This window comes from Cottoperca gobio, chromosome 16, assembly GCF_900634415.1.
Source record: "Cottoperca gobio chromosome 16, fCotGob3.1, whole genome shotgun sequence".
Classification (NCBI taxonomy): domain Eukaryota; kingdom Metazoa; phylum Chordata; class Actinopteri; order Perciformes; family Bovichtidae; genus Cottoperca; species Cottoperca gobio.
In genome coordinates this window covers 19,453,690-19,475,019 of record NC_041370.1, presented here as the reverse complement: position 1 = coordinate 19,475,019, position 21,330 = coordinate 19,453,690, and the positions used below count along the sequence as shown (strand labels likewise).

The following is a 21,330-nucleotide window of genomic DNA, read 5'->3' as shown; positions in this document are numbered from 1 at the left end:
TTGAAGGCGGGAATCTTTAGTCTAGTCAAAGGAATTAGTGTTCCCCATTACACATACCTAATATTTATAATAATGAAATGACTTAGCCAATTAGGGAGGGTTAAAAATGCATTACTTTACCTTATTATATTAGCCAGATGGTACACGGAATAGTCCATGTTGTGCTGTGCATCTGGATGAGGACCATGGTGGCCAATTCTACATAACATGATGTAGTAATAGCAGTGGAAGGGCAGTTTAGTCTTCACCTTTCTGTCTCACTGCCTTCCCCAGGAAGCAGCTTTGGCTTGAGGAGCAATCAAAAGTTTAATGAAAAAAGCCGGAGCTTTCTCCCTCCTTCTTTGTTGAGAGATAAAACGCCCCCTGAAACAAATCAATCTGGAAATTGAAAACTTCTGCTGTGAGGATAAGGAAGTGACAGCAGTGTAAACAGTTATGATTTTGATGGCTATCGTCATAAGGAGGCCAACAATTGTGTCAAGGGAGTGGAACCTCTAAGGGAGTAAAGGACTTTATCCCTTTAACTTTCCCCCCCCCCCCCCTTTTCATCTATTTCTATCATTTTTTGTTTTGTTTCGTTTTGTTGTTTACTGGTGGACAGCTGTAAACGATAAGAGATTGAGGGCCAGTATCTGAAATGGGGATCAGCAATCCCTCTGGTGCGTGGCTATGAGACTGAAAGCAGGAGACTTCAGAGCCTGCTGAGTGTGGAGGAAGAGCAGGAGGAGGAGGAGGAGGAGGAGGAGGAGGAGGAGGAGGAGGCTAGGTAGGACATGAGGACCATTGCTTTTCCCTGTTGGACATCAGCTGTCGTGCACCTGCTGGCATTAGACTACACATCAGGCCGCCCAGTATCCCAAGAATATCGCCAATATTTGACGATTATCCACTTAATAATTTACATCCAATGCCAATGTTTAGCTTCAATGGAGAGAGTAGTATGTCCTATGTCCGGTTGGTGTTTGGGCCACGCTACCAGGAACTGCGTCGGGCTTTTTGAAGCCAATGTTTGTAGTGGCCAAACCTTTACAACTTCCAGGTCCATCTTGTGATGCCATTGTAAACAAAAATACTTTTTTTCCATAGACTTACATTGGGAAATAGATGTCTGTAAATCAGCAGATCATTTTTTTAGGTAAATTAACTTCCCAGTATGAATACTTAAATAGTCCTTATTTAAATCATTAGGTCTTTAAGGTGTAAAATTCACTAAAAGCCGTTCAAATGAGCGAGCTGAGACTGAGCTGTTGGAAGGTGGGGTTAAAATAAACCCTGTGTTTGCTCTAAGCAGAAGATTAGGGTAATTATTATTGTGCCACTGAGAAACTTTCATAGGGATGATTGAGGCCCCGCCTCCAATGTTGTATCCAGTTCTTCTTATAAGAAGGAGGTTGGAGGTCGAGGTGGTGTTTCAGCGTGTATTCTGACTTTCATGCAGGAGACCAGAGGTCAAAGATCTGCATTTAGGGTTGGGGTTAACTTTCACCTTTTTATTAACCATAACCAGGATCTTACCTTAACTCATAACTATAAGATGTTAGTCCTGGTAGATTTAGGCAACACCCATAGTTACAGCAAGTGTGGTTTATTACATTTAATGACAGCCATAACGTCAGAAATATTGCAAAAGAGCAACTGGTGATTTATTACAGCGAAGCCAAACAATTGAAGTCAGTCATAAATAATTGAAAACTCGATCTCACTTCATGGTGTGTACAGTACAGTTATTTTTCAGCGCAGGACACAGTAAAGCCTCGATGAAGAGTTAGAGGTGTGCAGCCTGTCGCCCGCAGCTCTTCATCCAACAGCTCACTGGGGCTGCTCCTTCCTTCATATTATTTCCTACAATAATTAAAACCGATCTACTGTCAAAATGTTTTGGAATTTACTGTTGTCTTGTTTTGGAGACATGTTTTTGATGAACAACTACGGTCAGCTGAAACCTAAGTGACAAATACAGTATAAGGAGTCCTGTGACTGCTTCTAATAAAATTAAATAAAACTCGTATTTAGCCAGTTGAATGTTTTTCATGGGGAGCAGCAGCAGCAGGAAATGTTTGCTTTGCATTAGCAGTGACTCACAGCGAATGAATTTTACATTTCTTTACTACAAACCCGTGTGCTGTCTCTTTTCCATGATCTGACACCCCACATCTCCTTTCTCCATATGCCTGCTCATCAAAATGATGCTGTGATATTGTTGCACCATGCACAGACACACGGTTTTTCAAAGGGAGCTGTTGTTTTAATAGTTTAAATATTTTAAACAATGTTCATGTTCATATATAAATGTATTCACTTTACTTTAACTGTATTGCTTGCAGAAAGCTTACAATTTAAATGATTTCAAAGCTCCATCAGATGATGGATGATTATTCAAACTCTTTTATCCAAATTCAATTCTAACGTTAATAATAAGTAAAGAATAAATTATCAAATTAAAATTAAAAATATATTTGTATTATTACTACTACTAATTCTACTTCTAATAAAGTTTTTAAGAGTAAAAAATGTTTTTATTAACCCATAAACTCCTACTCCCGCCGCTCCCATACCGATCAGAAGTAACCACGATTGGACGATATGAAAATAGAAAAGAGCCCAGGTCAGATCTTTAAACATCTCCAGCTCTAATCGGCAGCCCCATGTTAACATTGGTGATCTGTTTGTACGTTATTTAGGATTTGAACACACTGAGCATGGGTTGTGTTTTGTACCTGAAGTTTCCCATACTACACTGCCACCGCACAGACCTTGTCAAGGTTAAACTCCGGCAGTTGACACATTGTTTTCCATTGCAATTCCCCGCTACTCTTCTATCTTGCTCCAGTCTTTTACAGATCAAGGCAGTAGTATTATAAGACACAGAATTAAGCCCTCAGTGTCCTAAAGATATAGCCCAATTCACTGCTCTTAATTTTGCAATTCCATCACCCTGGTGCGGCAAAGCCCTGCTTCTCCATCAAAACCATTAAGGGTATTGAAGCCTGGAGTATCATCAACAATGACAGGTAAATATTTAGGCTGTCTCACTGGAGCAAATAAGCCACCCAAGGTCAAATGGCTGCGTTATTCCATTCCAGCTTAGCTACATTGGTCTTAAGGTCTCAGCAGAAACAATGTACACAAATCCAAAGCAGAGCAGAAGACAGTTTTTGCATCAACTTGCAATGGGGAAACGTTGACTCTACAAAGACCTGACTGCATGATGAGATAATGTAACATTTAGAATATTAGGATAAAGAAAATATCTAGAGATGTACTTCTTTGCACCGTCACTTAATATCTTTTCCTGCATCGAAAACAGACACTGGGGACGGCACAATTGCATCTCAGGAAAAAAGGTCAAGTTTGCTTATTTGCCGCTCAAGAAATCATCACATCTTCAACAACAACTGACTTCCAAATGTGTCATTTATCATACAATCTGTCATACTGAAGCAATGCTATGCCTGAAAAAAAAAAAAATCATAATTGGAGTTTTTATCTTTTTTCATTATTTCCTTCCACAACCTCTGTCAACAAAATCAAAATGCCTTTTTGAGTCACGCAAGGAAGTGCATGCGCTGGGCCGGGCCGCGGTGGCCTCAGAGATAGGCTGCGTTGGATAAGAAGTAAGTGAGTCCTTTGCTTTTGTGTCAACAAGAGACTTTATGGCTTTGAAGTAATAAATCATAAAAAACTACTCTGTTGCTAAACATTTATAGATAAGGGAGTTAGGGATCAAATCAATTTAAGTTTCTGTACACACGGTCCCAATGTGGCCCGCAAACAGTTTGAGTATCAAAACCATCTCAACGTGAAGCAACTGTAAATGGATTAGTGTGCGGAGAGATGGGGGATGTCATCCTCCAAACACTGCTATAGTATGACTGACGGAAATCATACAGGGTCAAAGTATCCCTTAAGACAAAATAAAAATACAAAAGATGTAATCCAAAATCACCTTGTGGCATTGATCTTTTTTGGGTTCCTGGAAATAGTACTGAAGAAGAATTTCAGGACCATTTCCATAAACGTATTTCCCGTATTTATTATCACAGCTTCTTTTGTCAGAATTATGTGAGCAATTAACTGCAGAGATACAGCACAGAAGCGCACAAAATATGCTTTTTCAGCATTACAAAAACTCTTCATCTAATGACAAGCAAAACCGAATGTGGTGTCTGTTACTCAATCATTATTATTGCTAGCAAATAGTGTACTTTGTCAGTATATGGCATTTAGTTTCCCTCGAGATATTCATTCCCAAAGCATAAAAAAAGCATTTATATGAGTAAAGACAAAACTCTGCAGCACTCATCGTCTCCAGCTGCCTGACGCTTTTCTTTTTACTATTCTCCCTAAAGGAAGTCATAAGACTTCACAAACTGTCTCTTAAATGGTGCAGTTGGTGTTTCATCAGAAACTTTTCTTCATCGTTTTAATTCATTTATGTGATACAGTAATTAAGATTATAGGAGGAAGAATACTTCTGGCACATATAAATTGTTTTTGACAAAACCATATAAAAAGCTTTTAAAAAAAGAAGAAGAAAGTGCTTAAAGCCAAGTAACAGTTGAAACAGTGTTCTGCGTCCATGTTTAATATGTCACTAAAAGCTTTTGTATATTGTGTTTTTTTAAGGTGGATTTTAATATGGGTTTTGTGCATTTGTGAGCATGCGTGTGATACCCATGCAGCCAGCTTTGAAGGATGTTGCTAGAGAGATAAGCTGCAGTACACAGATGAGGCCCTTGTCACTTGTTGTACCACTGCCTGTGCTAATGAGCACACACCTAGCTAAACACTCAAACTCATTAAGATAGGGCAATTGTGGAATGACAGGTTGAACTGTGTACTCGTCATGTTGTGACTTCTTACAGATTGGCACTTGTTGGCGGTCGAATAGATGATATCTGACCTCTGCCTGTTGCTTCCAGCCTGCAGCCTGAACAGCAAACCTGATAGTTGTGTTTGATAGCGCCTGCAGAAAAGGTGAGTAAAAAATGAGAAACTCCCAAAACAATCGGGGTGTATTGTAAAGTGGTCATAGCTGGGGCCTGGGGTTTATACAAGTGTGCTTGTACTCCCAACTAGGCGCTGCAATTCAAACTTACGCAGATGTGAGTGTATTTTAATATTAGGACCACAGTACGGGCCTGTGTACCATAAAACAATATTCCTCTGCACTGTAAAGCGGTTCCTGTGCATGTTAATGCAGAAACAATAGAAAGTGCCTCACACTGGATGTTTGATGTGCATATTAAACATAACATAACATAAACAATTGCATTGGAGAGAGTTATCAAGGACAGCTTACGCGTTCACCTTTCATTGTACGACGCGCTGCGTTCCAGATAAAGTCAGTGGTCGGAATTTCCAAGTTCAGGTTTCGCTCTTTTGACCTCTAAGCGTTCCCGGTGCATGACGCGAGACAAACATGGCTTACAGAGACAAAAAAATGTATACAAGTGGCGTAAAATAAAATCTACAATGGCATCTGTTACGTCTTGCCTAGTTTTTCGTCCTCTGCTTTGGCTGATCATTCCGGACTTTCCTAATGCCCGTTCCACTACATAGTCTCTGAATTTGGAATGAAATTAATATTTCAAAACTTGGGGCGGCTCGACTCGGGCCTCGTTTCAGCGACAGGCCATTCATCACGGAGTTAAGTGTCAGCATTAAATTATCGCTGCTATTATGACAGCGACATTACTCATCAGGATTAGGGCTAGCCAAACAGAGGCTCTTCAGCTGCAGACATCGCCTGCTCACTATCGATCGCTGTTCCCTCCATTACCAACACAGAGGCTATCTGCATGACACCGGCACAGCGCGCATGTTGATGATGCTCTTGTCTGCTACCAGGATGCTTGTATCATGAGGTAGAGGGAGAGAGGGAAGGAGGGAGCAACACACGGGAGAAAAGAGGAGATAAAGAGAGACTGTAAGCAGAGGCTCTCCAGAGAGTGAAGGTATAATGAAGTGCTGGATAGGTTTAATACGAACAACAGAAGGGGCCACTGCCGTAGTCAAGTGCTGTTAATATCTCCTCCATTCCTTAAGCAAATCAAGTTATCTGGCACTGCCTGTGTTTCGATAAGGAGTGGATGAGGTCCGTTGAGAACAGCTTGATTTAGATGTTTAAAGTGAATATCCAGATAGCTCAAACACAGACTCTGTATGATCTGAATCTACTTGTATGTCCGCTTGTTTTTTCACTCAGCGGAGCGTGCACTCAGACTGAAGAAGAGAGATAAAACTGCAGTGGCGTCTGCATAAATCCCTCATTTCTATGCCCTTGCCAATGCCTCAAACGTGCCACAAGACATTACTTAAATAATGCCTGAAGGTGCAAACGCCACTGACGGTGTCCCCCTCCGTTCAATTTGAAACGCATCAAATCCTCTCTAATTCCACATTTCAGGCTCTTAAATTGCCCTGTGCTCTGGAACGTAACCAAAGGCTTCAACTTTGTTTCAAGACTTTTTTTCCTTTTTTTATTTTCTATTAATGTCAACTATGTGTTACTCTGAGAGGATGAGATAAGAGAGGGAAAAAGGCCATTTTCTTTTTCTTGTAAATGTCCTCTGTGCGGTCACACAAGGAGATAGCAGAGCTGAGGATTTTCAACACAGGCCAACTTTAGGGAGTGACCTCTTCAGGGACTTCCACATGGCATGTGTCCCTCATCCAGAGGAATCTCTCTAGACATTGTTCTTTAGCTGGGACAACCATGGACAACTGTGGACCACATGGACGGTACAAGAACATGTCCCATTGTATAAACCTCATCCTGATCCGACTTAATGACTTTAATACCAACTTAAAATGATGTAACAGTGTGATAGAGATCATTTATTTGTTATAAATGACAACAAGTGACTGAGACATGCCTATTTACTTGTGTTTTTGGTATTTAAATGTGCAGTTATTAGTAGGAAAATGAGCACGGGGAAACCAGACCACAACAGTCAAAATAGAAGAAGTACTTTTTTCTATCGTCACATATCACGTAATGAGATGAATGATGATTATGTTAACAAGATTAAGTAATTGATGTTGAACATAAGAGAAGGTTTTCAGCAGTGGAGTAAAAGACGCAATGCTGCAATTTGACATTGGCAAACTGCACTTTAAGTATGACATGTAAAGTAACTATGTAATGTGAAAGTAGTATTTTACTGTTGTAGTCGGTCGAAGTTGAGTTTACTTTAAGATCACACATTATATTTTATCTGGTGGTTTAATCTTTAACAGTGCATCATATCTGTATAACTCTGTATAGTGTAACAGCTTAATCTGCAGAGTACAGTACTGCAGATGTGAAATAAAGTACAATATGTGCCTCTGTAGACGTATAAAGTAGCATGAACTAAAAATACTCTAGTACAAATACTAATTTAACTCAAATGTATACTGGTACAATAAGTACAATTAGTACACATGAGTAAATGTACGTTGCACCACTTGTCCCTCAATAGTGAGTTCTGTTTGCTAAAAATAAACAAATGATCTATAAAAGAAATACAATATATAATTCATACAGTTTAGCAAAGAAATCCTCTCTCTTATAATATGCCTTATCCAGAGTGCTGTGCACATGTCCCTAATGGAACTGTAACATAATTAAATCACACATGGACATATTGCTTGTTTTATTTGAAAGAAACACAATGTTATAACAAACAACATTTGACCTTCATACAGAAACAGAACAATTAATAACATGAAAGCAACTTAGGTAGAATCAACCCTAATCATCCATATGGCCTGAAAAAGGTTAGAACGTGAAACATGTCACACAAGCTAGTAATGGATTGAATGTATTTTCTGCATGGAACCAAGTCACATAATGGTTATTCTGAAGGAATCATTTGCATCGTTCATTTTCTCAAACTGTGTTAATCACTTGAAGCCCCCCACCACCAAATTCCCTGAAGGAATAGGCATAAAGCTTCACACACTGTCTCCTAAACATTAAATGTTTTATTTAAGACTCTTTTATTTATTGATTTAATATAAACAGTGTGGGACTCAATCACAGCTTCTCTCTAATGATGTATAGTGCAGACTGTATTTGACATATGTGTGACTGGAGTGACACTGAGAAAAGATGTAATGTATCAGTTACATTAAAAAAAACTGTGACAGTGTAACTCAAGCCTGCATGGGTCAATGTATAGATCCAGCGGTCAGAACCTCAAAGCAGATCAGATAAGTTTCAACGAGTTGAGCGCTTGCTCTGAGCTGTTTTGAAAACAGAAAAACCCTAAGAAACGTTCTAAAAGTGTTTGACTACAAAGTGAATGTTTAAATGTGTCATCATTATGTTACTGAGTTATTCATTTACAATTATCGGTGACTCAATCGATTTCTTTTACTGGGACCATCTTAAGCCAAATGCTTATCAAACAGTCACTTTTCAGAATGAAGAACGCTATCAAATAAATCAAGGAATGCAGAGAACCCTCAGTCTTTGTTTCCCTACCTTTAACTCATCTCAGCTCTTTTAAACCTCTCCGCTTGGGCCAATGTCATTTTTCTCCCATGTAGCAAATGCCCCTACCCCCATGTGTATCGACCACCCTCCTCCTGGAGATCAATGCCGAGCCTATGGAGGCTGGAACAAAATCTGTAATTACTCACAAAGCTACAAATTCCTTTGCGATAACAGCTTATTTCATTCATTATTGCAAGTGAGGAAAATACACACATGCACACACACTTCAGAAAGTAGTAAGCGATAATCAAGCAAAGCTTATTTTTCTTGTTTAAGCATGAACACCTCAAGTCATTGTTATTAGGGTTGGGGTTAGGGGAAGAAAGGAAACTTCTATTTATGTTCAACATCATGCAATAGCTAGATATGTTTGTACTGTAATATGTGCTGTTTCATTACATCTAAAAGTATAACTTTATTTGTACATTTCATAATGCATTGGTAAATGTGTGTTCCTCTTCTCACCTTATCTTCATCATCCATATGACCAAAAAAATCCATTTTGCACCGCAACTGGGAAAAGATGAATTATTTTCCACCATGAGAAATAAGGTGAGCAATAAAACCTCTCATGATACAAAAGGGTGAGAAAGGATAACAAACAAGTGGGCGAGATTTGCTGCCTTTCAGCAACCCTCTTAAGTGGTAATGGGATAACCCTGGACACGTCAAGAGCCTATCAAACTGCCCCTCACATTCGACCCCTGGGTGAGACAGGAAGGGCCTGCTTTGTTTGTAGCAATTGGGTCCTGTGTGCAGGGCCGTAATGAAGTGACCTGAAATAATGGAAAGCCCTGGGCCCCGCACGGATGATTTTTGCTGGGATAAGAGCAGGGATCCTGATTCGGAGTCACAGTTCATTTCATTTTTCGCCTCTGATGAGATCTCCTCCGTTATCTGATAAAATTGAACAGCCATTACCGGCAGGGGCTCAGGCCGGCCAAGCGGTAAAGCGCTGCCGACTGCTCTTAACAGAAATCCTATACACTCCACTTTGTCAGCAGTTTTGAATTCATCGTTGGCTGGGGGTTCAGCCAGATGATAGGAATAATCTTGGCCCAACCAAGATTGACACTTCATTTCAGAAATCAATATTTACAATTTACTTCTTTCAAAGTTCATTCTGGGAGAAGATTCCATATTATCCTTTCCAAATAAGCTGATCATATCTCTCTCTAGTCCTGGAATGGCTTTTCCCAAAATGTGAATTTTTTGGTTTAGAAAAGAAAAATCAATGTCGCCATTGTGGGCTTTAATCTGCCCTTTGATGACAGTAAATCTTTTTTCTTTTTATAGGCAAACGGCTGTGGGCAGCTGACACCATTTCCTCCCAGAACAAAGCCCCTCGCCCCGTGTGGACGCTGGTAGATACATGGAGCCCTAATGTGGCTGGACACGCCACCGACGGGTCATTAATCAGACACTGTGACAGCCACTTCTTCCCAATCCAGCCCCGACTTCAGCCCCTAGACAAGCCCACTCAACTCCTCACCCACAGGAGGCCACGCAGGGAGCAAAGAGACAGAGGGAGAAGTGGATTGAATGGGCATTGGGAAGACAGGATAGAAAGGGATGAGGAGGGATGCTACAAAGCCATGGTATAAAGGGACTCAGGCATGATGGGTAGGATTTACAGATAAAAGATGTTGACGCTTGAGATAAACTGGAGTGTGCTACCAGTGGTGAAGCGGGATTATATTCTAAAGATCATAGATTATGGATGGATTGTACACTGATGTATAAAACGCATGTATCCACTGAAGTGTGCGCGATATCATGTTTCTGAACCAGATTTGAACAAGACTTAGGCCAGTTTCATGGCTTCGCGCCCCAGGCTCCACAAACACACACGTGCACCCGCAAACCTACACAATTATGGAATTGGCTCAATGTTCTATTGTACCAACGACCCAATCACTTCCTCTTCCACCATCTTCCAAAATACACCAATTAGAAATAAACATAATATTTCAAAAAGACAAGAGAAAAAACGAAGCAAGTAGAAATGGCAATGGCTACTCTGGCACGGACAAGAGTGCGACTCGTGTGAGCATGTTCACAATAATTGTTGCCGACAGTGCGCCTAGGGGAGGGTACACACGTTTCTGCAGGGAGCATGCTTAGAGCTACCACGCTTCAGTTAATGGTATTGAGAGGCTGTACTAAATGCTAACGTCAGCATATTAACATGCTGACAATTGTTTAAGATGTTAGCATTGCTAGTTAGTACTAAACACAGATAGGTAGACTAGCTAAAGCTGATTGGTATATCTTGTGTTTTGAAGGGATTTGGTGATAAACCAAAGTATTGGACAAATTAAAACTAACCTAAAGTAAAGGGATCACCAAAGTTATTACACGTCATACTGAGGGGGAAATTAATGTATGTGCTAAATGTCATGGCAATCTATCCAAATGTTTTCGAGAGATTTTATAAAAAATGTGTGAAAATCATGCTGCCGCTGGAGAAAAAGTCACAGGATTACCAAAGTGATAAGGATTGATCTTCAGAAGAACTTAAATGTCTGCACCAAATTTCAAAACAATCCTTAAATTAGTTCTCAAGACATTTCACTTCAATGTCTATACAAAATGCCATGGCAATCCATGTAATGCTGTAGTTGTTGAGATATTTAAGTCTGGACCAAAGTGGTTGACCCGCCAACGGACCGACATAGCCATCCGAACTGATTAAGATCAATGATTAGAACCAAAGTTTTTGATTTAACTCATTAGGGCATACTTTATAATCCAGAACTTCTGAAAGCCAATTTCAGAGTTACACTGCAGTTAAATTGTCTGTTGCATGATGGGACAGGAGCAGTTACAGAGACAGGTCACCAAGGAGAAGAAAAAACACTGGATCAGCGAACCATTCTCTGTCTGTAAAATTGCACTCCTGAGATAAAGATGTAGCTAATGCCATTCTCCACACAGGGGAGACACTACAGGTGAACAGGTAAAACATTTAACTAATAGAGATCACCAATAAACTTCCCCAGTTGATTACTTACCTTAGAGAAATATGTTTTGTATCACAAATGTTCAGAAATTGTAAGATAAAATATTCAAATGAAGCATATTTATAATCTGAACATTGGAATAAGCTAGGTTGAAAATTCTTGATAATTGTTTTTACAGGTTTTTACAGAGGGAATTTTAGCTATCTCTTTGTACCACTGCATAAATCAGAAAATACTGTCAACAGCCTTTAAAAAATGAATTAAAAAATGTATTTAAAAGTTTTAGTTAACAGATATCACCATGTAACTTCCCCCGTTGATTACTTACATTATGACGGTTATTTTTTGTATTACAACTTTTCTCAAAGGTTATGTTTAAATATTTAAATGGGACATTATCTAATGCTAACTTTTGATGAATTTTGAATAAATCTACAGACACAAATAGACGAAGTGTAGTAGATATTTACTCTCCACTAGTCGGAAAGAAGACATGTTATGGAAGCACAACCCAAACTCTCAAAATTACAAAAACGATGTCTTTGAAATCCCTCTTTGCATTCTGAATATGGTTGCTGTAAGAAATAAGGCAAGTGCCAACCTCTTGAGTGAAGATGCTACATTTTGGAGCTCAAGTCAAGAGCACAACCAATGATCTAAACCTTTTATTTGGAATTTCATTCCAAGTACTCCCGCTCTTTGCGTTTGTTTGTTTCCAGGCCTATGTGTCTTTGAGCCATAGAAAAGCGATAAGAACACACATTAACACAGATCATCACAAGTAAACCCTCAGAGGTACAACTTGATGCAGTTAAAGGAGAAATAACCAATCACAACTTTGGCTTCACTGAAAACCTTAACATGATTTGCAGCTAAGTTAGAGCCCAGTGAGCATGTGTGTTATCCAATTTTCATTGTTCTTTGGGATTGAAGTGATGTTCCAAATCATCTTATAGGCACAGCTAATGTGGTTTCAATTGATCACAGGTTTGAAGGAGAACCATTCGCTCATTGTCTGTCAGGTGCCTGAGGATAGCATGTAGCAAATGTATATTTCCCATAAAAACTGAATATGTGAGCATTAAAATATACACCTGGGTTTTTCTAACTGCACCCAGGTGATCACCACGTTTCTTCCATTTACAGCAAGTCCCCTCTTCCTGAGCCATGGATACTCCATTAAAACCCCACTTCACCATAAGCCCCAGTGGATAACATAAAATACTGCACTTCTCTGTATTGACTGAGTAAAATGAAATAATCTATGATGCATGAACAAGCTCTAAATGAAATAATAATGTCCTTAGCGGTGAAAAACGGATTGATGGTACAGTAATTGAGCAGATTTATTTCCACCCGCTGGAAAATGGGAGGAGAGGGAGGTGGCGGTAGTCTGCTGAAAACTGCCCTGCTATTTTATTTAATCTCATATTGAGGGAATTATTGGCTGGTAATCTATTGTTAAACATCATTTAGAGTGATGGATTGAGAGCGTCAAGCTTTTCCCCACGTAATCAATTCATATCTCATTAGCACGTATTATTTATGATTCTCATAATGTCCCTGCGGGGATAGGGCTCAGGGAGAGCCGGCCCCACTGGAGGTCTCAGCTGTTGCTGGAATGAAGTGTGACATACTGTAGCTTATGACCTAATAACTGCATATATAAAAATGCTTTTGTTTGCACTATTGATTTGTTTCTGGCCATTCTAGAAAAGAATTGAAAAGATTGAGGGTCACAGTGCCTCGTTCCCCCTTTAGTACAGCCGAGAAAAAGAACATTGAGAGGAAAGAAAAATAGAGCAACTCTGTAAGGTGTGCAATATGTGTTTCCCATATTACCGAAAGAGAATCATAATATGTCTGATTGATTTAGGTAGCACACACATGAACTCATAAGTAGAACTACCATGTACAGTAAATATACTGGGAATACTTACTACACAGTGAAAATGAATATTTTCACCATGAAGACGTGAAATTCAGTTTTTTTCTTAATGTCAACAAATCCCATGTAAATGAACTGATCCTATTATATTAGTCCTCTGTGACCTATAACTATATTGTTGTCCAAAATCTACAACACTCAACATAGGCACTTCGTTACTGCCGCCGAGGAGGTTATGTTTTCGGGTTGGTTTGTCTGTTTGTCAGCAGAATTACGGAAAAACTACTGGCCCAATGTTCATGAAATTTGGTGGAGGGGATGCAGCATGGCCAAGATACAATCCATTACATTTTGCAGCAGATCAGAATCCAAGGACAGATGCACAAATTATCTTTCACTTTTGTTAACGTTGCAATATAGGGCATTTGTGCTGCATTAATGTGGTGTCGGAATAATCTGAAAAATGATTTCCTCAAGTCAGAACATCAACTCGGAAATAAATAATAATGAGTTGTTTAAACACTCTGAGCAATAAAATACAACACATGATCTTTGTAGGGTCCGTGTTGTTTCCACATTACGGCTTAAAGTTCGGAAGAGCCCCTTCCAAACTTGGGAAATGGGACCATTAGAGGGGTAAGTTAATGCACCATTAGCCTTGGTGGAGGTCTGCGCTCTCCGAGTGTCTTTCGGGTATATTTTAAATTGTTCCCGCATACACTGTCCTGGCGTTGGAAATACTCACTAAGGCACCAAATGTGTATTCATCGGCAGCCAAAAATATTCCAGAGTTCTGAAAAGGCCTCAAGGAAATGTGCTTTATTCCTAAACAATTTGGCAAGCTGTCATCATACAAACTTAACCACAGCACTTGTACTGATAAAGTGACAAAATCTCTGATTCAAACCGTTGATAAACCTGTGATACATCATGAAAATATCCAGCAAGAAGAGAGACACTAAAGAAAGCGTCACTCTTCTGAAATCAGTAGAAATGGATTACCATTCGTAAAATCTGTACTTCCCAAAATGAGAATGAGTGTGATGTTCTGACAATGAAAAAGGCAGAATGATTTTTCCCCTAACAGGCTTGAGAGGTCTTAGGTCTGAGATCTGTGATCAATATCCTGGACGGGGGCATGCTGAGCTGCAGGAGCTTTCCTTCTGTTCACTGAGCCAGCACAGAAAAGGAAAAGTGTCATATTGTGATCTTTATCCAGTAATCGCCCTGACACACAGTCAAGTGATATATATGTCCGCTGGTTTGCTCCGGGGCTCCATGACTGTCCGCAGTGTGCAGCGCAGCTATAACATCTCTGCTGAGCCCTGCTAGCACATGGCAATAGAAAAAGCTCAGAACTAGAGGAGAATGGAAAAAAGCAATTACAGACAAGTTATGTTCAATTGGACATTGTTGCAACAAAACAGTCCAGGAATGGACGGATACTGGTGATAAGTTTTGGGATCAGTCAATGTTTATTTTCAGCAGCCACGCAAAACAAGCTGTTTGGTTAAGTAGATGCACCACCTGTTCCAAGGTAACCCTGCATGCTCTCAGTCAGCACTGCACACACCTCGAGTTAATCCACACAAAACCTCATGCACACCAGTCACAATATTTATTCCATGTCCGGGCTACTTCAGCATATCCTAGTTTGCACTGGGCAGAAGGCTTAGAAACTTTATACTACCTCACTTTACTTTTAGTTCTGCCACTAGACCCCTGTTGGCTTTTATTCAAACCGACAACTGGGTGAACTGCACACTAGGGTTGGGCCGGTGTAAAACATTTTAAACACGTTTGATATTAAGCCAAACACTGGACTGGACTACTGAATTTTACTAATTTCTACCGCGGTGTTAACAAGTTGCCTCGTCTGTTTTGATGTATTTATCCAAGATGGCGGCATGCACAGATGCGGCAGCCAGGCGCTTTAGCTTTAGTTTTCTTTGAGACAAACTCTGCCATGCCTTGTCTCATCAGCCCACAAAACACATAAGCCTTATAGTAAACAAACACAACATGTGCCGCGAGCATCTTCCTGTTGCCGGCTGCCTCGGCCTGTCATACATAAATATTATGTCGGTTTTATAAACAAACAAAATATCATTTTAATCACGTTGTCGTATTGCTTATTACTAATGTAATACAAGTTGGATTTAGCGGTGTGTCGCTGTAGGCACAGATTGCTTATTTTTAATTTGCCAGAACGTGTCATAATGGAATCTGCCGGTTCTGTCGATTTGCATAAAATCGAACCAGTTTAAGCTTGTACACCGGCAGACCGGATCGGCAAAATCAGAAAAATCGGAAATCGACCCGACTCCACTGTGCACACTGATAGGGAATGATTCGTTGTCAATGCATTACCTGTAAGCGATGAACTAATCAGTATTGTAAGATTTTGGACTTTATTCCTACAGTATATCTTTACTCTCTAAGTGATTTGTTCTGTGGTAGTTAGGGAAATAGCAATCACCTCAACGTTTTGAGAGACTCACTTCCCTGTGAGATTATTCAACAACACAATCATCATTCCCTTCTTGCTATGTAATCATTTGCATAACTTTTAGGTGGAGGTAGGGGGAAAAAGTCAAAACTAGTGATAAACCGATTATCATTGTATTAATATTTAGCAGCTAATATACAACTTCTGCCAATTTATCCAAGTGGCCCTTGGATAAATTGGTATAATTACTTGTACCTGCTGCTAACACACAATAAGGTGATCCAGGACAAAATGTCAGGTGTTTTTTTATGGTCACAGGAGAAGCCAGGTTGCTTGCATTGACAGTACTTGGGTCCATGTTATGGATAAAACATGGGGAAACCAGAAAGTGGAGGCATTGGGTATGAGCATTGGAGCCAATGGGAATGGACCTGGATGCTGTTAAATTTTAGGACTTTGCAGGAACAGCAGACAGGTCTGAGTGAACTCATTATAAATGTGAAAATAGATTTGAAAGAAACTTGAGTGTTTTTTATCTCGTTATCCAAATGCAGTCATCAGGCTTAGCACTCGAGTCAAGGTGGCAATAGCATTGCCTTTACAAAATAATGTGAAGCGACATGTGTACATGGCAGCTGAGTGATCTGAAAATAAACAAACCCCTGTCAAAAAAACATGTTTGTCAGAAGGCTTTCTGTGATACACGCAGCATATTCCAGAGATTGGTGCATCCAAAGCCTGAAAACCTGAATACACAGACTTGACTTGAGCACCACTCTAGAATCAGAATCATGTTTATTGCCAAGTAGGTTTTCACATCCAAGATAAGCAACTTTAGAGAAGCTTAATGAATCTATTAACACCATAGATATATTTTGTATCCACACACAGCCCTCCAAGGTGTTCAGTGAGATTACTTTCCTCCATGTGTACATCAGCTGATTTTGGCTGATTTCTGAAGTTTGTCGACAAACAAGCATTAAAAGAGTATGAACAAGTATGAACAGAAGGAGCTTTCCACCTAAAAGCGAGGCGTTGGCGTGTGTAGTAACAGAGCAGTGTAGACACTTTGAAGTCCCCTCAGCGTGCCATCACTACCACAACGAGGATAAACTGGTGCCAGAAGCACTCCCCCATTCGGGGATGAATGTGGCGGTTTCTTTTTAGCCAAGATCTTGTCAGTATATTTACATAACCCAACAGCTTATGTTCCATGTAGCGTTTTCTGAAATGCAAACTGTAGACAAAAGCTCACACGGCTGACCCCTTGATTAGTCGAGTAATCTGTAATTTCGGTTTTAGTCGACTAACTTTCTTTCGCCGTCTTTTTTAGGCTTTTTTCATGCTGAGTAACTTATTTCCAAGTAACTTATGTGCACATCTCTGGTAAACACAGTATTTAAAGTGGTGCTTTTGCAGGATTGTTTGTGGAGTAACTCAGTTTTTCAGATCTTAAATCAATCCATGCTACTTTTTATTTCTACATTTCAGAGGGAAATATTGTACTTTTTACTGCACTACATTTCTTTAAAGGTTTTAGTTATTTTACAAATGTAAGATTTTGGCATACAAAACATATGAAGAATATAAATCAAACTACTACTGCACCTAATAATACATACAAGTAGAGATAAAGCAATGCATTGATTAAATTGATCAGTTGATTGAAAGAAGATTAATAGTAGATATTTTTATCAGTTAATACTTACATTGTATGTTTGAATTTGGACTATTGGACAAGACAAAAGTTGTGAAAAAACTAAGAACAGTCAATCAAATCGATAACTCAAGACAATAATCATGATTTTGAAGTAATCCAAAAGTGTTTCAATTAGATTGCTTTATTTTGTAATGCCATAAATTACATTACTAATTACAAAACTTGCCGTGTAATTTGTATTAAGTAACTGACTGCATTTCAAAGTAACCTGACCCAAACCTGATTAACTGTGTTGTACTTGTGAATTAACACAAGTAATTAAGTTTGTATGTGTGGTTTGAATATTCATGTCAGTTGTGTTACATTTTGGACCCTGTGGTGTTTACCAAGTACAACAAGGATGAGAGGGACTGGAAGTGTCAGTGAGGTAAGGTGTCACCAACACCTTTTCTTATACAAACCTGACATCTACTGGGCAACTACAGGATTATCAATCAGAAAGCATAAAAAATAAGTTTAGCAATACAACAATACTATACAGCAAATATAATTCAGTTACATTATTTATTAAGAAAAACTGATATACAGTGTGTAGCATCTCAGTTTTATAATAACATATAAGGATTCTAGGATCATTTCTTTTCATTCTGCATCACATTGTTGCACAACAAAACGTGTAGTCCATTATGCTACACATGAAAACAATGACAAAACAGAACAGAACAAAAGCAGCAGTAGTAGCAGAAGGTTTTGTTTTGTTTTTGCATCAGAAGGAAAGTAAACAAACAAAAACACTGGTGAATTATCTGGGCGGATAATAGGGCCAGTATCTTTAACATAAAAAGATTCAACATCAGGGAAACATTGTCCATTAATGTGGACGTTTGGGCACCAAGCATCATCGACGTAAACACAGTCCGCCTCCTCTCATCCTACCGGAGTCCTGCACTCTGTCCTGCAGTCCTCCGTCAAGTGGAACAGCATGATCCCTGGATGACATGGTGGAGCCACACAGTCCTATTGCCGGGTTAGCCTGAGTCTTATGCGACCGGACTGTCATATTGTTTAAGTCTGTGTTGCTTTTCCCATGCTCTAGCATTTGAGAAGCATCTGCTAAGTTATTCATAAAGCCCCATTACTCCTTATGCATTTTTAATTGGCCAGACATAGCCTTTATGTCATGATATGGAGGCTTGTAATGAATATTTACTGTCCAATTATTAATGTCCGGGACGATTAATAATAACCTGAAAGGCATGGCACATTAAATTCCGCCACACTATTCATTCTCAGGATAAAGGTTGTATTATATATTGATGGATACATTTAATTATCATAACGCTGAGTAATATTTGAATCATTGATCTTGTTCTTTATTCTTTGACCTTCATTGAGGTCGTGGGATATTTTTATTCGAACTACTGTAGAGGAATCAGTTTGGTTTGCATTTGCTCGGAAAAAAGATCAAGTAACTCCGTAGAAGGTCTCACTCCATTTGTCCCTTATTGGTTGCTGAGTAGAATATCATTGATTTTTTTTTCCCCCTGACCAAATGTCCTTACCTTGAATGTCAGAGATGTTCATCACCCTTTTTCCAATATTTGTTCACCATCGCTCCGTCCCATCACTCACACAGACTTCCAGTGTATTTAAAAATGCACCTTCAGCAGCTCCACGATAGGTTCGATGATTGCCAGCTTTTACTTTTGAGAAAGATGGGAAAAAAGAACAAAGAGGAGACTGTCAAGTTGGAATTTGAAGTACAAAAATGTTATCCTGCTGTATTGAGGTTGGCAAGTTAAGCATTTTACAATAAAAAAAAGATTGTTGTTTTCACTTACCGATCACTTGCGGTAACACATATGCAGAGTTATCCTATCTGCTGTCTACTTCTATTATTTCTTTAATCACATTTACAGACATCAGACAAGTGATACATGGACGTGTCTGCAGCCATGTAGTGAGGACAGTAAAACACACACACACACACTTCCAACTAATTGTATTAAATGACCATATTGAAAAAAGTGAGATTTTAATGTCTTTTTTTATTTTTTAACAGGTCTAGGTGACTTATAAATACTGTAAAAGTATCAAGATGCTCAATTCTTGAAGAAATGCGCACAACCCGTATTGAGAGACTTTTCCCTTAAATGATCAGTCACGACTTCTGTAAGGTTATGGTGTCATAACTTTACAATAAAGTGCTGCTACACTTTTTTACAGTCATTCCCCGGCTGCAATTACGGTGTGGAGACGTGGAGAGCATAGATACAGAAGATCCGGAAACTCTAACCAATCAGAGCAGACTGGGCTTTTTCGAGAGCGCGGCCTTAAAGAGACAGGCGCTAAAACGGAGCGTTTCAGACAGAGGGTAAATACAAGGATATTCAGACAGACTATATGAGAAAAATTATGTGTTTTTTTAACATTAAAGCATGTAAACATATTACAGTATAAACCTTTAATACAAGTACAAACCTGTAAATGAGCATAATATGTCCCCTTTAAAACTTCATATGGAAAATTGGGTCACTAATTGTATCAAATTTAAGTCAAATTGAACAAAAAGTGTTGAAAAAAAGAAAAACATTCTTTATTGAAGATATGTCAGCATGTATGTGGGAAATTTTGATCTCCTTAATTGAGGGAAGGTATTGATATCAATCCCTTTATTTCATGGAAACCCTTTTTGACTGAGCTTTGGCGATTGGATGTCTAGAGATGGATGTCCTCTATTCTACAAGACACCTGTCTCTTATCTCCCCAGCTTATCTGTGAGGATCGAAGCATGCAGACTCTTGAATTACCTATCCATACAATGTCATCTGTTTGTCCCCCAAGTTGGTTGTAACCCGACCTTGAAATCAGAGCCACCTAAAATAAATAAATGAAACCCTAATCAAAAATGCTACTCTCCTTTTGGATGGGTGTCAAAGAGAGGAAGGATGATCCATCCTGATTTGATTTTGTTTCCAAACCACATGATGCATTCGGACAATTAAAATTTCAGCAAGTCATTCGCTGATAGCCCTGTGAGTGAGTGCCGCTGGGCCGGGTCTTGGGTTTTGGATTTCTTGTGGTTCGGCCGACACTCCGAGGGCAGGTTATTTATTTTGGCCCGCTGCCATCGTCTGAGGAAACCCATGTTTCTCTGAGTGTGTGTCTGGAGTCACAGAACAAGGTCAAAAGTGTTCAAGGAGCAGTGAAGAGAACCAGTTCACTTTAACAGAATAGGCTGATGTGTATTCAGTGCTTTGTTCACCTGTTGTTGTCCTCTATAGCAGCGGTCTCCAACCTTTTTTGCGACACGGACCGGTTTCATGTAAGAAAATATCTTTACGGACCGGCCTTCAAAGTGTGTGTGTGGGGGGGGGGGGGGGGTAAATATGACGGAATAAAATGATACGGCCGGCATATAAACAAATATAAAGTGCATCAAAAACTCACCATTATGCTGTATTAGTGAGAGCCCTGAGCTTGTGTCTCTGCAACGAGCCGGTCCAATATAGGGGTATAAATTCTTCACCAATAGTAAAATGTTTCTTCTCTTAGCGACACGGTTATGAGTATAAGTTATAAGTATGACGCTCTCAGTGCATTCGCATTTGTTGATGTGGTGGCCATAAGTAATTGTTTATGTCAAAAAACTCCAAGGGCTTGTCTTTTAATGCCGGGTGCTGGCGTTATGAAGGCTTCGTTGCCTCATTTTCAAGCCTATATATTATGCAGAGCGGCGCATGAGAATCACCTGTAGCGTTAAACACGTATTTTAAGTGACTCCTGATATTGTCTTTTAAATGTCTTCTCATTGGGTCTTTTCCCTTTTCCAAAAAGCTCTTTAAAGACGTTTGTTTTCTACTCATTGTTGCTTGTGGGCTTAAT

General features: G+C 39.4%; 1 long non-coding RNA gene across 1 annotated transcript; it reads right to left on the bottom strand.

Annotated features, from left to right (window-relative positions):
• Nucleotides 1-14,591: 14,591 nt before the first annotated feature.
• On the bottom strand, nt 14,592-21,003 carry LOC115021839 (uncharacterized). Its single transcript, XR_003833758.1, has 3 exons — nt 20,896-21,003; nt 19,008-19,148; nt 14,592-14,694 (listed from the first exon to the last, which is right to left on the bottom strand). It is a non-coding gene; the product is annotated as an uncharacterized LOC115021839 (long non-coding RNA).
• Between the last annotated feature and the right edge of the window lie 327 nt (nt 21,004-21,330).